This window comes from Xenopus tropicalis, chromosome 1 (genome assembly GCF_000004195.4).
Source record: "Xenopus tropicalis strain Nigerian chromosome 1, UCB_Xtro_10.0, whole genome shotgun sequence".
Taxonomy (NCBI): domain Eukaryota; kingdom Metazoa; phylum Chordata; class Amphibia; order Anura; family Pipidae; genus Xenopus; species Xenopus tropicalis.
In genome coordinates this window covers 184,864,471-184,881,725 of record NC_030677.2, presented here as the reverse complement: position 1 = coordinate 184,881,725, position 17,255 = coordinate 184,864,471, and positions in this window count along the sequence as shown.

Here is a 17,255-nt window from a genome sequence, read left to right as displayed (position 1 = left end):
ATATGATTACACATAAACAGCAGGACAATGCTATGGGGCGTTGGGTTCCATTATGCAGAACTTTGAGCAAAAGGAAAGTACTGGTGAGGGTGTCGATCCCCACAACTCCTGAGCACCGGGCAGAAAACAGAAGAGAGTCCTGGGTTTGCAGGTGAGAAACTTTCCTTACATTTTGCAGATGCACAATGTATCCACAAGATTATTTTTGGTTCTGCTTCTGCTAAAAGAAGACCAATTATTTTCACAAAAGGAAAACAGAATACATTTAAGAAATTAGTTTAGTAGTTATGGCAATTTTCCAAGTAGGACTTCCAAGTAGGTTACTAACAGAGGTCTTTTAGATTATTAGTTATTAAGATAATAGATAAATACAAAGTATAACAATAAATACAAATAAATAAATACAAGATACAGCTGCAATAAGTTAAGAGGCAAAGACACAAGAGGATGGAGGTCCCTTACAATCTATATGGGAGGGTAACTTAGAGATACAAACAGGCATATACACCATCTCCTCCCCCATGCCCCACAGTCTTTATCCCAAACATCATGACTGTAGCTATTTGCATGGCTATTGCTCCTGTAGGGCAGCGCTGTCCAGCTGTAGGCCCACAGTGCAGATGTGGGTTTCCCCAGCCCCAATATTACCCATGTCATGTCATTAACTCCCATAACCAAGACATAGATTTGTACCTGTCTGAGAATGGAAAGCTGGCACACCAACCAACCAACAAACTATGTTGGCAGTGGCATGTTGCTGGAATGTGTGTGTTCCCTCAGAAACTTATTGGTGTACCCTTTACTATGTGTAGTGCTTCTTCTCAATAACAGTAATCAAGTTTTTATCTCCCTCTTTGTATTATAGAAATCAGGTGATGCATTTTTTTGTATTATTTATGTTTTGTTTTTTTAATCTTCTAAACTTTTAAAGCTTTTTATTTTGCCTCTTCTCATTATATGTGCTCACTTGTGTCTCCATACATACCTAGCTGTCTAATCGTTCTCACACCACCCACTTCTTACGTTATTTAATGCCTTAAACCAGTGCTGTCCAACTTCTGTTGTACCGAGGGCCGGAATTTTTCCGACCTACGTGGTGGAGGGCCGATAATGAATGCCAGTTTTGACCACTCCCCTTTTTAAACCACACCCACTTGAAACCACACCCATGTTATCACATGACCATACCCATATTAATGGTTGTAGTACAGCAAAAACCTGCCATAATCTGCCTGCCCTACCCTGCCTGTGGCCATACTCTGCCTACCCTACCCTGCCTTTGTGTGTGCCATACCCTGCCTTCCCTACCCTGCCTGTGTGTGCCATACTCTGCCTGCCCTACCCTGCCTGTGTGCCATACTCTGCCTACCCTACCCTGTCTGTGTGCCATACTCTGCCTACCCTACCCTGCCTTTGTGTGTGCCATACTCTGCCTGCCCTACCCTGCCTGTGTGTGCCATACTCTGTCTCCCCTACCCTGCCTGTGTGTGCCATACTCTGCCTACCCTACCCTGCCTGTGTGCCATACTCTGCCTACCCTACCCTGCCTTTGTGTGTGCCATACTCTGCCTGCCCTACCCTGCCTGTGTGTCATACTCTGCCTACCCTACCCTGCCTTTGTGTGTGCCATACTCTGCCTGCCCTACCCTGCCTGTGTGTGCCATACTCTGCCTTCCCTACCCTGCCTGTGTGTGCCATACTCTGCCTTCCCTACCCTGCCTGTGTGTGCCATACTCTGCCTGCCCTACCCTGCCTGTGTGCCATACTACAGTGACACAATGCTGGCACTGCTCCTACAGTCTGCACAATAACTATATATTAAAAAACTTTTTAATTGCAGTACCACCTCAGTATATGTTCTTTTTGTAGAGTGCAGGGATTATTTGTGGGTTTCTACTGCTCCTGAGGTGTGAACAGGGGAACAATGGGGGTAATTACAGCCTGAGCCTGAGGTGTGAACACTGCAGGGGGTGAACAATGCAGAGATTAAAAGGTGTGAACAACACAGGGGATTACATATTTAAACAATACAGCCTGATTACAGCCTGAATCTGAGGTGAGAACCATGCAGGGGGGGCAGTTATCTCAGTACTGATACCATTTAAAGTTTACACAAGAGTAAGCCATCAAAGCAGCCAGACAGGTGGGGGGCCACACAGAGGGGGGTCGCGGGCCGCATGCGGCCCGCGGGCCGCCAGTTGGACAGCACTGCCTTAAACCATTCACTCTACTCCTGTAAGGCGCCTACCGCAGGTCGGGCGCTCGGCTCTTCCGGGTCTCGGCGGCAGCGCATTGACGTCGGTCGGCGCGTGCGCGCGAACTTTTCGGCGCAGGCGCATAGACGCTCAACGCGCGCGCGCACGGTCAGGCGCGCACGTCCGCGCATGCGCAATCCACATAAATAGACGCCGGCTACTTTGTTTCCTTGCGAAGTGATCGCTACAGTTTCTGCTAGTGTTCCTGAGCTGCTTTCCTGACTACTTTCCTGGTTTTGATCCTGCCTGCTTTACGGACTCTCCTTCACCATCTGTTTGACCTCGGCCTGTTTACTGGACACCGCTTCTTCTCCGCCTGCCCTGACCTTTGCCCGCCTGACTACGTCTCCGCTTAAACGTTTGTTGGTACCACGTTTGCATCTGCAACCGTTCCAAGACCTCGGCACAGATTATCCCGGCACTCCTGCCACTCCTCCACTGCTACAGTCCCGTTACCACCCCTGGGCGCTGCTATCTGTGGGAGGTGTAGGAGAGGCTAACTTCCTCAACTTCTGGCTCCCCACTAAGGTACGTGTGACAGTATCACTTCGCCAACGATGGAGCCTGCAGAGGAAGAATCCGCATTAAATCAGCTCACACTCCAGCTTACAGCCCTTACACAAGCCGTACAAGATCTTCAGGGAGGGTACCAGCAAATGCAAACCCAAATCCAGGCTCTGGCTCAGCCTAGGGAACCCCTTCCGGGGTCTGCCTCCATGTCCGCTGCTTCTCAAGTTCGGGCGACACCGACCTCTCATGTTCAACTGGCCCCCGAGCCCAAGATTGTGTTGCCAGAAAAGTTTTCCGGGGATAGGAAGCTTTTCCGAACCTTTGTGAACAGCTGTCATTTGACTTTTACACTGAATCCTCGCACTTATGCTTCGGAATCTGTAAAGGTGGGCTTTGTGATCTCCCTTCTGTCCGGCGAACCCCAAGTTTGGGCCCACCGTTTGCTTGAACAAAGGAGCCCATTGCTTGGTGACCTTAACGCTTTTCTTCAAGCCATGGCCGTGCACTACGATGATCCCAGAAGAACTGCTACAGCAGAAGCTGCACTCAGAGTACTCCAACAGGGTCGGAGGGCCGTAGAGGATTACATATCTGAATTTCGAAATCATGCTGCAGACACTCAATGGAACGAACCTGCCTTAAAACATCAATTTCGTGTCGGCCTCTCAACCTTGCTTAAGGATGAACTAGCACGTGTAGGGGTGCCAGACTCCCTGAATGAACTTGTTGATCTCGTTATCCAGATTGACCGGCGCCTCAGGGAGCGTCGCCTGGAGAAGTTGGAAGCCTGCTCCTCTCCCTGGGTACTTCCTAAAGCCCCAATATTTCCTAGGTCTACTCCGGTTCCATCCACATCTGTAGCTGAGCCTGAACCGATGCAGATTGGACTCATCCGTTCCCCCCTGTCTTCTGAGGAACGGGCTAGACGCAGACAACACAATCTCTGCTTGTATTGTGGCCAATCAGGACATTTTCTCCGTTCCTGCCCTAACCGACCTTCAAGTAAGCTTTTAATGTCTAAGTTTCCGGGAACTCATGACACCTCCGATGTATCCCTCATTACCTTCCCCTTTTCATTACAGTGCCCAAGGGAAGCTCTCCAGGTTCAGGTCCTAATTGATTCTGGGGCATGCGGCTGCTTCATGGACCTGGCTTTTGTGAAACAACATCTGATCCCTCTCAAGGTTAAGCCCTGTCCTGTATTAATTAAGACAGCTGATGGTTCTCCAATTTCCTCTGGACCTGTAAAATATGAGACTTTGCCTCTTTCAATAAAATTATTTGAGCATGCAGAATTTCTCTCCTTTGATGTTGTGGCTTCCCCGATTTTCCCTGTTATTTTAGGAGTTCCCTGGTTAAAGACTCATAATCCTGTAATTGATTGGCGATCAGGCAAGCTAACTTTCCCTGAAGGATGTTCACAACACAATTTGGTTCCTCACTCTGCTCCGGCCAAACACTTTTCCAGGTTACCTGAACATTTCTGGGACTTTCGTGATGTTTTTGATGAAAAGGGTGCTAAGGTCTTACCGCCTCATCGAATTTACGACTGTCCAATAGATCTATTACCCGGATCTAATATACCATTTGGTAAAATATATCCACTTTCTGAACCCGAACTTAAGATCCTCAAGGACTATATTGATGAAAATCTGGAGAAAGGTTTTATTAGACCCTCTACATCCCCGGCGGGAGCAGGAATATTTTTTGTCGAAAAGAAGGACGGGTCGCTTCGTCCCTGTATTGATTATAGGGAATTAAATAAAATTACAGTAAAAAACCGTTATCCCCTTCCGCTGGTTCCTGAACTGTTTCAGAGACTACGTTCTGCAAAGGTTTTTTCTAAATTGGATCTTCAAGGAGCATACAATTTAGTACGTATTCGTGAGGGTGACGAGTGGAAGACTGCTTTTCGTACTCGTTATGGTCATTTCGAGTACCTGGTCATGCCTTTTGGGCTTTGCAACGCACCTGCGACTTTCCAGCACTTCATCAATGATATTTTTAGAGATTTCCTGGACCTTTTCGTTGTAGTCTACCTCGATGATATCTTGGTCTTTTCTTCTTCACTGGCCGAACATCGTATCCATCTTAGGAGGGTATTTTCCAGGCTACGCACGCATCAGCTGTATGCAAAGATTGAGAAGTGCGAATTTGAAAAGACCTCCATTGAATTCCTTGGGTTTATCATTTCCACTGAGGGTATATCGATGGATCCTCGCAAGATCTCGTCGATTCTGGAGTGGCCAACCCCTGGTAGTCGAAAGGCTGTCCAAAGATTTGTAGGATTTGCCAATTTTTACCGCAAATTCATAAAGAACTTCTCTAGAGTGATTGCACCTATTACTGCTCTTACCAGTACTTCAAAGAAGTTTTTTTGGTCACGTGAGGCGCAAGGCGCTTTTGAGAACCTCAAGGGAAGATTTACTTCAGCCCCAATTTTAATCCATCCTGACCCTTCTCTTCCCTTTGTGGTAGAAGTGGATGCATCCGAGGTTGCTGTGGGGGCTATTTTGTCGCAAAGAATGGACTCTCTTGGCCATCTACATCCTGTAGCCTTCTTTTCCAGGAAGCTCTCTTCGTCTGAGAAGAATTATGATGTGGGGGACCGTGAGCTCCTAGCCATCAAGGTCGCCTTTGAAGAGTGGCGTCATTTCCTAGAAGGGGCACTTCATCCTGTTATCGTTTTTTCCGACCACAAGAACTTGGAATATCTTCGGTCTGCCAAGCGTCTTCGTCCTCGGCAAGCTAGATGGGCGTTATTCTTCTCCAGGTTTAATTTCCATGTGACTTATAGACCTGGTACTAAGAATGGGAAAGCCGATGCTCTCTCTCGTATGTATGACGAGCTTGAGGAATCATCAAGCCAGGATGGGACAATACTTAAAGCTTCAAATTTTCTGCTGTTACATTCCAGACTTCTTACTCAGATTAAGGCGGCTTCAAGGGAACTACAAGTCTCTGACTCTATGTCTTGCCATGAGGGTCTTTTTCTTCAGCAGGACAAGGTTGTGGTTCCGCTATCAGTTCGCACGGAAGTATTGAAGTTTGTGCATGATCATCCTTTTGCTGGACATTCTGGTATTCGCAAAACCATCGACCTCGCTAGACGTTTCTTTTTTTGGCCTGGTATGATTAACGACTGTACCTCTTATGTCAGGTCATGTGAAACTTGTGCTAGGAACAAGGACAGCCACTCTCGGCCGATTGGCCTACTAAGACCTCTTCCCATTCCTGATCAACCCTGGGAATCCATTTCTTTGGATTTTATTGTGGACTTGCCCTTTTCTTCAGGAAATAATACTGTATTTGTAATTGTTGATCGGTTGACCAAGATGGCACACTTCATTCCGGTAGCTGGGTTGCCATCTGCTGCTGCTACAGCTGACATTTTTATAAAGGAAGTTTTTCGTCTACACGGTCTACCCAGGAATATTGTATCAGACCGCGGAACCCAGTTCACGTCAAGATTTTGGCGGGCTCTATGTAAGGGGTTAAAGATTGGTCTTTCCTTTTCTACGGCTTTCCATCCCCAAACCAACGGACAGACTGAAAGGACCACTCAGACTTTGGAACAGTATTTACGTTGTTTCTCTACACATTTACAGGATAACTGGTACTCTATCTTGCCTTTAGCGGAGTTCTGTTACAACAATGCGGTCCATTCTTCAACCAAAATGAGTCCTTTTTTTTCTAATTTTGGTTTCAATCCGACCATTCTTCCAGACTTACCAAAGGGGGTCCAAGTTCCTGCGTCAGCCGATAAGCTTTCCTTCCTAAATAATAATTTTAAGCTTCTTCAGCAATCTATTTTTGTGGCCCAGAACAGATATAAACAATCTGCGGATAAGAAACGTAGTCCGGATCCGGATTTTAGGGTGGGAGATTCTGTTTGGCTTTCTACTCGGCATATTAAATTGACTGTTCCTTCCAAGAAACTTGGGCAAAGATTTCTGGGCCCATTTCCTATCGTAAAGAGGATTAATCCAGTGGCTTTCCAGCTTAAACTTCCCCCAAGTTTTAAGATACATCCAGTTTTTCATTCTTCTTTATTAAAGCCCGTCGTTCCTAACACTTTTCTTGGTCGTTGTTCCCCACCGCCTAAACCTATGTCTGTTGCCGGGTCAGAGGAATTTGAGGTACAAGATATTTTAGATTCTAGAATTCACAGGAATCAACTTCAGTATCTTGTCAGTTGGAAGGGATTTTCTTCGGAAGAAGATTCCTGGGAACCAGTTTCCAATATTCATTCTCCTCGATTATTGGCCCGATTCCACAAGACACATCCAGAAAAGCCTGGTTCAGTGCGCACCCGGAGGTCGCGCCTCGGGGGGGGGCAATGTAAGGCGCCTACCGCAGGTCGGGCGCTCGGCTCTTCCGGGTCTCGGCGGCAGCGCATTGACGTCGGTCGGCGCGTGCGCGCGAACTTTTCGGCGCAGGCGCATAGACGCTCAACGCGCGCGCGCACGGTCAGGCGCGCACGTCCGCGCATGCGCAATCCACATAAATAGACGCCGGCTACTTTGTTTCCTTGCGAAGTGATCGCTACAGTTTCTGCTAGTGTTCCTGAGCTGCTTTCCTGACTACTTTCCTGGTTTTGATCCTGCCTGCTTTACGGACTCTCCTTCACCATCTGTTTGACCTCGGCCTGTTTACTGGACACCGCTTCTTCTCCGCCTGCCCTGACCTTTGCCCGCCTGACTACGTCTCCGCTTAAACGTTTGTTGGTACCACGTTTGCATCTGCAACCGTTCCAAGACCTCGGCACAGATTATCCCGGCACTCCTGCCACTCCTCCACTGCTACAGTCCCGTTACCACCCCTGGGCGCTGCTATCTGTGGGAGGTGTAGGAGAGGCTAACTTCCTCAACTTCTGGCTCCCCACTAAGGTACGTGTGACAACTCCTTATCTCTGGAATTCCATCCTTGAATTCCCCAGTAAAGGGCTCTCCTTCTAGCTCTTTAAAACTAAACTCAAAGCACGGCATATAATCCAGTCTTTGCACCATTTCTCCAACTATGGTGAATAGCTGCTCTTATTGCTCTCCTATTTGTTTCTGTATATTACCCACCAACTTATACTTTAAGCTCTCTGGAATTCCATCCTTGAATCCAAAATGTTAGGCACCCCCAAGTGACTTTAATCGCTTACCTTTTACCCCGGGCTGGTGCCCCTGTACGGAGAGAACAGCACCAGCCCGGGGTAGCAGTGAGCGCTTCCTCCTTCCTTTTCGCATGCGCCGGACGACGGATTTCGCCGGCAGAAGAAAAAGGAAGGAGGAAGCGCTCGCTGCAGGTACCCTGGGCTGGTGCTTTTTTCTCCTAACAGGGGCACCAGCCCGGGGTACAAGGTAAGCGATCTAAGCCACTTGGGGGTGCCTAACATTTTGGCACCCCCAAGTGACTTAGTCTTTCCTTCCCCTTTTCCGGAAAACCCCAGGTCCCGAGCATTGTGGATAACTGGTCCCATACCTGTACTTGTATTGTAGCGGGACGGTCTAGAAGCCGACCCACCACAGGGGAATGGTAGAAATGGGATCCATTCTTGTTACACAATCCTCTGCACCAGTAACACAACAACCTGATGGAAGCAAAATTATCCATTGTCCCTAATAAAAGAAAAATAAAACCGTCTGACATATTTTCTTTGTTCCCTCTGGTACTCCCCCCTTAATTGATATGCAAAGGGTGTGCCAAGGGGGCATGTGTTACATATGTTTCCTGTGCAGTTTTCGCCTAAAATAATACAAATTGAATAATTACTGTTGGTGAATTCTTGGCAGTACAAGAACACACCTATGGTAAAATTAGGTCAATGGTAAAAAAAAACCAAGTGATGTATTTATATCCACACAAGTGAGCTTTCCAGCAATGAACTGCGCCACCTATGTAACATGCTTGAACACGCCTTGTATCTGTATGGGATTTTCCACTTGCTCGGCAGATACCATTTACATAATAGATGAATACTGAGTTTATATCGCTGTCACTCAGGATAGAATCAGTGTGACATTGTTTCGGTATCGGTTCAAAACTGGGCCCCTCTGAATATACAGAAGCACAGTGGGATAATACTGTATCTGCTCTTTGTATCTGCTCTTTACTAATCAGATATGGTGCGGCAAGGCAATCTGTGGGTTCTGGCAAATGCCAGAGGGGCTGCTGTAAGATGCCACAGACAGTCACTATTTATTGGGCTGGTGGGGGCTGTTTGGGCCTCTGTGTACTGGAAATGCCAGGGCCTATTTTGTATCCCGGCCGCACCAGGGTATGGCACTGAGTATTTACTTTATAGAGATTAATCTAAAAATTGGTGCCCAGGACACAGGGAGAGTTTGAATTACCCTGGGGGCAGAAAGAACTGACACATCCACAGACACATAAACTGAATCCAGATGTCCCTGGTTTACAGTCTGCAGGGCTGTACGGGAGGATGGGCCATTTAGGGACAAAAAACTAGAAGGAGGCTCAAAAGATTCATCCAGAGGCATTCACAAGCAAGCAGCTCTCTTATTATTATATTGTGTGCCTAAAGCTTGCCATAGACGCTAAGATTCTTTCCCCAATATGCCCACCTTGGTTGGATGATATCGGGCTAATTTCAATTGTACATTTACAACTACAGGCATAGGAGCGATAGGACCAAGGACCACATTAATGAGCTGATTTGTTCCCCAGTCCGACGGGGGAAAAATCAAACCTGTCTGATCTGAACACCTGGACAGTTTTTGGCCAGATATCTATCAGGGAGGCCCATCAGGGGGCCCCATACACAGGCAGATAGGCTGCCAAATTGGTCAGTGCCAGTGTATAGGACGTTTAATGTCACATTGTTTGAACTTAATTTGGACACGGAAAGCAGTTAATTTACATGAAAACAATCTATTTCTCCTGTATGTACAGCATAGGTTTATGTAGATAAAATTCACTAAAATAAATTCATGTAATCTCAAGTAAACAGCATGAGATATGAAATGCACGAGCTGCCAGATGCCTTTCTTTTCCTTGTGTTTAACTGTTCATAAGATCTAGTTCATAAGTTCATATTGAAAATTCTGTTCTATAAATGGAGAGTTAAGTACTGAAAAATCATTTAAAGATCCCTTTACATTATTCATTTTTGTGCATATTTTGGACACATTGCCATGTGCTTTACCAACACTGCAGTGTTTTCTCAGCATTGCAGAGGGCACACACATTATTAACAGCGCTAACATCCAAATTACTTGTAGCAAGTCAATTGTGGCTATTGAAGAGGCAACCTTCTACTCATTACTGGAATTATTGGCAGGTCCTGGCTGACAGTAAAGGCGGCTATTCAGGCAAGTTCGCCTGATATGCCCAGCTTGAGGAGCTGGAGCAAGGACAGCATCAATGAGCTGATGCGGTCCTTGATCAGACAGGGAAATCAAGCCTGCTGTATTGACAATTGACAAATTTTTGGCCAAATATTGGTTGGGTAGGTCTGTCAGAGGGCCCCATACATGGGCAGATAAGATGCCAAATCAACCTGAAAGACCCAAATTGAAAGCTTAAACAGCTTGCAAATGGCCAACTTTAGGCCAAGGTTTCCTTGTGTCAATGCATGCAATTGCATGAAATTCATCAGAGGAGACAGAAGGGAACATATTGACCCTAAAGAGCAATATGTGCTCAGTTTTGAGTCCCTGTGTGCACACTGTACTTGCCATCATAAATAAAGACTTTAGGGGGTCATTTAAGACTTCTAAGACTGCCTTTTTGTTGCACTTTGCACAGTGTCTTCCTCCTTTACAGAATTGCTTCATGACTATGTGCTCCATTCCTGCAATTGGCAGCTCTGTATTCATGAGGGGGAGGAGTAGGGTGGCAGGAAGGCCATCCATCCCCTAACTATCCCATAATTTGCACGTGATTCAGATGCGCACGTTAGGAAGCAGTAAAGGAAGCCACCCACAATTAGGCCCTTACCTATTTATCCAGCAAGAGGTTCAGAACTAGCAGGATTACGTTTACCTTATAAACACTTTTGTGACTGCCTAGAAAGACATTTATTGAAGGCTGTGCCAATGCATCCAATTGCACCTGAGCAATATGGTAGTTATTCCATGAGCCGGTGCAGTTTTCTCCTAACAGGGGCAACTGATCTATTTCACTGGGGGGAGGGGCACCTAACATTGACTTTACATGTCTTTAAAGGGGTAGTTCACCTTTAAAGGAGACATATTGGATAAATGGGAAAAACACTTATGTTGTAGGCTATTATGAATATACTGTGCTGGTTTCCCTTTGTGCTAAAAATTAATCCTCTCTGTAAAAATGGCCCCTTTATTGGAGCTCCCTATAGATCGTATCACTTCTCTGTCCAGTGTGAAATGAAGAGTGGGCGTTTCCTAACGGTCCCTGCCAGAAGCTCAGTAGGAGGGGGGAGAGCCAATCACAGCTCTGCACTCACACAAGCACAGACAGGCTTCAGTTCCCTATCAGGTCAGCCTAGCTGCTGATTGGTTCCTATCCTACAGTGCAGTGTACGGAGGGCCGCCGGCTCCCTAGCTCATCCAGAGAATTCAGCCAGCAGGAAGTGGAACTGATGGGCGGGGCTAGTGGGGTTTTGGTTAAATTTCTCAATAAATCAGTCCGAAATACAACTTTTTAAAGCACAATCCTTCTATATCTAGAGGAGCATAATTCACTGGTACATTCATAATTTGTATAGGATATGTCTCCTTTAAGATAACTTTTAGTATGTCCTATTCCTAGCAACATTGTAATTTATCTTCATTATTTATTTTTTATAGTTTTTGAATTATTTGCCTTCTTTGTCTACATCTTTCCAGCTTTAACATGGGGTCACTGACCTCGCTAGCCAAAAATCTTCTTCTCTTTGAAGCTACAATTTTATTATTATTATTATTATTACTTTTTATTCGTTATATTCTATTCATATTCCAGTCTCTCATTCACACCACTGCGTAGTTGTTAAGGTAAAAAAGACCCTAGCAACCATTTAGCTGCTAAAATTCCAAATTGGAGAGCAGCTAAACTAAAAGCTAAATAACTGAAAAACTACAAAAATTAAAAAATGAAATTCAATTGCAAATTGTCTCTGAATATCAATGTCTACATAATACTAAAAACTAATTTCAAGGTGAACAACCCTTTAAAGATCAGTTGTTAACTTTTATACATAAAACTAAAGGCTGCCAGGGGGTTCTGGGAGCAGACCTGTCAACCTCCCCTAATTTTTCAGTAGTTTCACCAATCTTGCCTCCTTCCTCCGGTCTCCCAATTTACAACTTCAAACGGTTCTTTGCACGTGCGCAGTGATGTCAGTCCCGGTTTGCGAAAAAGGTCAGTAGCTTGAAAAAGGGTCGATTTGGGCCCAAAACGTTGTTTGTCGTCAGAGAGTCATGTGATAAATGCTTTTTAAATTCGGAACCTTGGATAGTGCTGTGGCTTCAACTACTAGTCTTAAAGCCAGATGATGAGCGAACAATGTGTAGCGGACCTGTTTGCTAAAAAAGAAGATTGCTGACCAATTGCATAGTTATACAGTCCTGATACATATAAAAGACAAAGCCCTGAAACATATGTTTTGACCCGTATTAAAGTGTAAATAGTTTGCTGCTCTGATAAGAATTTGCGCGTCAAAGAGAGGAGTTTAGAACCAAATTGCAAAAAAATTGGCACACACTCCTTGGTCCACTATAAAACTTGTTATTGCAGAGGTCTAAAACAATAAAGTCCTGATGCGTTTCGTATTTAGAAATACGTAATCATAGGCAGGAGTTTCACTGGGCTGGAAAGGAACCACGTGCCTAATGTCTAAAAATAGGTGAATAAAAGCACAGGAAGCAGAGAGTGTGACTCACTAAGGAGTCACAGGTATTCCTGTCAGGTTGGGCTTATTATTCACTGCGCCGTGCAGGTTTCACTTACAGTTTGGTAAGGAATTCCTTTCGGATCTATGGTCATTTACTAGCACTGGCAAATGTTTGCCCTAGGTCAGTAGCTCCTAACAACCAATCACTTTTATTATTCTAACTGCACAAGACCAGTAGAAAGCTAGGTGCTGAGTGGTTGCCTTATTGTGCAAAGCTCTTGCCACATTTCTGCCATAGTGTTAAACAGGGTTGGACTGGCCGCCGGGACACTGGGAAAAAACCCGGCTGCAGGTGTCCTCCCCTGAAGCATTTCACTTATGCGCGCTCAGGGGAGGACATCAAGAGGGGGCCCCTGCGGGGGGGGTTAGGGGGTTCGTCGGGGGAGGGAGCGTGGTGGGGGACACAGCTGGCAGGGGCACCTTGAGGGGTGCAGGGCCCACCAGGGCTACTGCCCCAGAGGCCCTGCACCCCCCAAGGTGCCCCTGCCACCAGTGATCCCCAACCAGTGGCTCGTAGGCAACATGTTGCTCCCCAACCCCTTGGATGTTGCTCCCAGTGGCCTCAAAGTAGGTGCTTATTTTTGAATTTCTGGTAAGGAGGCAAGTTTTGGAGGCATACAATGCCAAACAGAGCCTTCTATGGGCTGCCAGTCCACATAGGGTGTATTAAATAGCCAATAATAGCTCTTATTGCTACACCCAGGAACCTTTTCATTACAGTTTTTCCATTTAAATGTGGCTCATGGGTATAAAAGGTTGTCGATCCCTGTGTTAAAGGAACAGTAACACCAAAAAATTAGAGTGTTTTAAAGTAATTAAAATATAATGTACTGTTGCCCTGCACTGGTACAGCTGTTACTATACTGTTACTATAGTTTATATAAATAAGCTGCTGGGTAGCCATGGGGGCAGCCATTCAAGCTGAAAAAAAAGGAGAAAAGGCACAGGATACATAGCAGATAACTGATAAGCTCTGTAGAATACAATGGGGTTAAATCTGTTATCTGCTAAGTAGCCTGTGCCTAAACAGAAGCTTTGTTTATATAAACTATAGTAGTCTTTCTGGGGCAAGCACACCAGTTCCACCAGTGCAGGGCAACAGTTGTAATTACTTTTATACACTTTGATTTGTTGGTGTTCCTTTAAATTCATGGTTCCAGCTCTAGATTTGTATTCCTTTTAATCTAATGCACATACAGCAATTCTCCATCTTTACTACATGCCCAGCTTTGAAAGGGAATGTCCCAGGGTACAGCGAAACCCTGTAAAGTGTTGTACAAGCAAAGCTGCTTTTTGTTGAAGTTTATGGTATTTTTTAGGTAGTCTTGCAGAAAAGTCACAAAAGTCTGAATTTTTCGACTTGTTACACTTACACTTTTTTCAATTGTCACACAAAATACCAGCGTCAAAAGTCCGATAACCTCTACAATTTCGAAGCAAAGAAAGATTTTCCAGGGAAGGGACATTGACTTCTACATGATCTTGGCAAGTATTAGCTGGCGAATTGTAGGATTTGGATTTTTAGCAAGTTTGTCGCTTAGTAATTCACAACTTTTTTCAGTGACTTTTAGCCCTAAAAAAAAAAATCTAAATGTTAGTAAATGGCCCCTAAGAAAAGCCATGGGAGCCTCCTGTTTTCTTACACTGCTCTATTGTTACTAGAGCAACAAATCACAGAAAGCTGACATCCTTATGAAAACTGTAGCAGCCATTTTAATTTCAGCCAAAATTGCTTATAATTCTTATAATAGGGGAGTAACTCTCACATAGATAGTTTCTCATAGATCCAGATGACTACCCAGCATTCAACATTCAGCTTTTTTCTATACGGAAGGTTAAAGGGAGGAAATTGCTGCCCACAGTACAGGAAAGGAGACTGGAATGTATGAAGCTGCAGGGCCCTGATGAAGTCACTAACGTACCTTGTGCGTCTAAATGACACATGTTTGGGGAAGGAGGGGGGACACCTACATGCCTTTAATTTGCCCCAGGCAATTCAAAGAAGTGCAAAAAAAAGGTGCCTGTGTTTGTACTTTGCACACTGCCTTCCACTCGGTAAATTATCTCTAAGGTTTATATAAGTGTAATTACAGAATACTTAAAAGTAGGGTACATGTTCTCTTTTTTATTTATTTGCTTACAGATAGTCTATCTGCTTCTTTTAGGTTTTATGGCACACGGGGCATGTGTCCAAATTCCGCTGGGGAGCCTGTCATCTGTTTGAATGGAAACTGCCTCCTCACTCAGGTTTGGGTGCTTCCACGCCCTGTGTTGTGACCCTCTTGCTTGGCTGAGCTGTTGATTATTAATAACAAAGGAGAAAAACAAGTTATAGGAGAATAGGTTTTGTATATTTTATTTTGAGGAGATGGTGGGTTGATTTCCACTGTTGTGTTTACACACAGTAGAACCATGTAGTAACATGGGTATGATAGTAGTATAAGGGCCTGCTCAGCTCTTAATAGGTTTGGAGTCAGGACCAAGTATAAGCAGCAAAACAGTCCAGAAACACCGTGCCAGAAGGGATAATCAGTGTCAGGTCGGTTCAGGTGGCAAACAGGATGGTGAGAGATAGGCATGTAAGGTCAAATACCGTTAGATCAATAGGAAGAAACAATTTACAGCGCACCTTGGAGCTTACTAAGAAAGTCCTATACTTGGTCATTGAACCCAGGTCTCTGGTGTGTATTTATTTAAAATGTTAGCTTCAAGTGCGCCTGCGCAATGACGTCGCAGCACTGCCATCTTCATTTTTCTTTCAGAGCAGAGCACTCTTAATTAATAGTTAGTCAATTTGAAAGCTGATAAGCATAATCTTTCATTTAAAAACCCTATGATAGAGCTTCCAGTGATGACATCACTATAAAAAGTATATGACATCACTGGTTATGCTTTTGGTACATGTTACTTAATTCTTCTCTGAAAGAACTGTATTCAAATGAATACAGGGCTATATGGACGGCAGGAGCACTTGCTGCTACATTATATAAAAGAAACTAAAGGGTCATTTACTGAGACCCCTGAAGCGCAAGAGTACTAAGGGGGACATGTATGTTCCCCTTAGTGCTCATTTAAAAAGCACACGTCCAGAGTCTGGCTGCCCTTTGCACCTAGCTGCAGATATAAAATCTGCCACTGGGCACAAGGCAGTAAGGCTGCCATATGGACAAAAGGTAAGTACAAGGCTCCATTGTGGCCTGCACTGTGGGACATGAGCCTCAACAGGGCACTGTACTTACTACCTGCTCTATGATAGGGGATTTGTGGGGGAGGGGGGTGATGAAAGATGCCAATGTGCCTCCCCTTGCCTGGCCCTTATGAATACTATGCTGCCTGCATTCTTTATTCATGTGTCGAACGTGGTTCTAAGTAATTGTAACCCTGTTTTGGCACACTCACTTATTTTAGGCTGTATACTTGATTAACGAAAGATTTGGTCTCCCTTGCAATAGTGATTTTAGCGCAGTGCCTCCACCTAGTGGACACTGAGGGCCACACCTCAAGGGGATTTCCACTAGGAAATAATCACACACAGTTTGCAGCAAATATCAACTTTATATAATGGTGTGAAAATAAAATAGCATTAACAGGCAAACAGTAATAACCCTGCTTTGGAAACCTGTGGGTTTTTAGCCACTACTGGCTCAGTCTCTCTGAGGACACAGTCCCACACTCCTCTCCTGGAGGAAATACCCTTTCCCAGTTCAGTCCTGGCAAAGTCGCTTCCCCAGAGCTCTTTCAGTTTCCCCAGTTTCCCTACCTGCCCCAAAGTACCTCTCCCTTTGCTCCTACGTAGCATATTATATATTATATTTATTGGAAGATTGCGAGGTGAAGAGAGGGTACTCTCTAGGAACCCTCAAAATCCACAAGTAAACATGAGAGTTGCCTGGTCTACTAACTTACCTCACTCTGGTGTTGAGGGGGTCTAATGCCTTGATGTTCCTACTGGCCTTCTCTCCTGGGAGTGTCTTCTCTGCCACCCTCTCTCTTCACCAATACAAATTAGGGTGAAGACACACGGAGTTACTAGTAGCAGCTACTTGTCACGGCTACTAAAACAGACAATGTTGATCATTTACTGGTAATTGTCTCTACGTGTGTTTTAGCAGAGGCTATTCTCAGTATTGTCAATGGGAGGGTATTTTCTGGCATTTATTAGCCGTGATAAGTAGCTGCAACTAGTAGCTCCATGTGTTTCTCATAAAGGACAATGAAAGGTCTAAAGGCATTCTTTTTAAGTACTTACTGCATATCTAAATTCCCAGATCCCTGCTTGCTTCTCTGAGATATGGTGCTGGCAGCCTACAGCAGTGTGAAGACTACTATCACTGAAATCTCTCTCCCCTTCCTGTAGGTGCCAGCGGCAGCCTTCCTATTCTCTGAGCATGTGTGTAACTTGATCCTGTCTCCTGTTCTGAGCTACACATGCCCACCAGCCAATCAGAAGCGGATCTGGCAGGGGGGGGGGAGGGAATGAAACACATGTGCAGTATGAAGCAAGGAGGGAAAGGAAGGGAGAATACCATTTTAGAGATGGCTGCCTGTTCTAGAAAATGTGAAGTAACTGTGACTGAGTAAATATTTGATTAGGTGAGCCAGAAGTGTGGCGTTTTTACTAAATAATA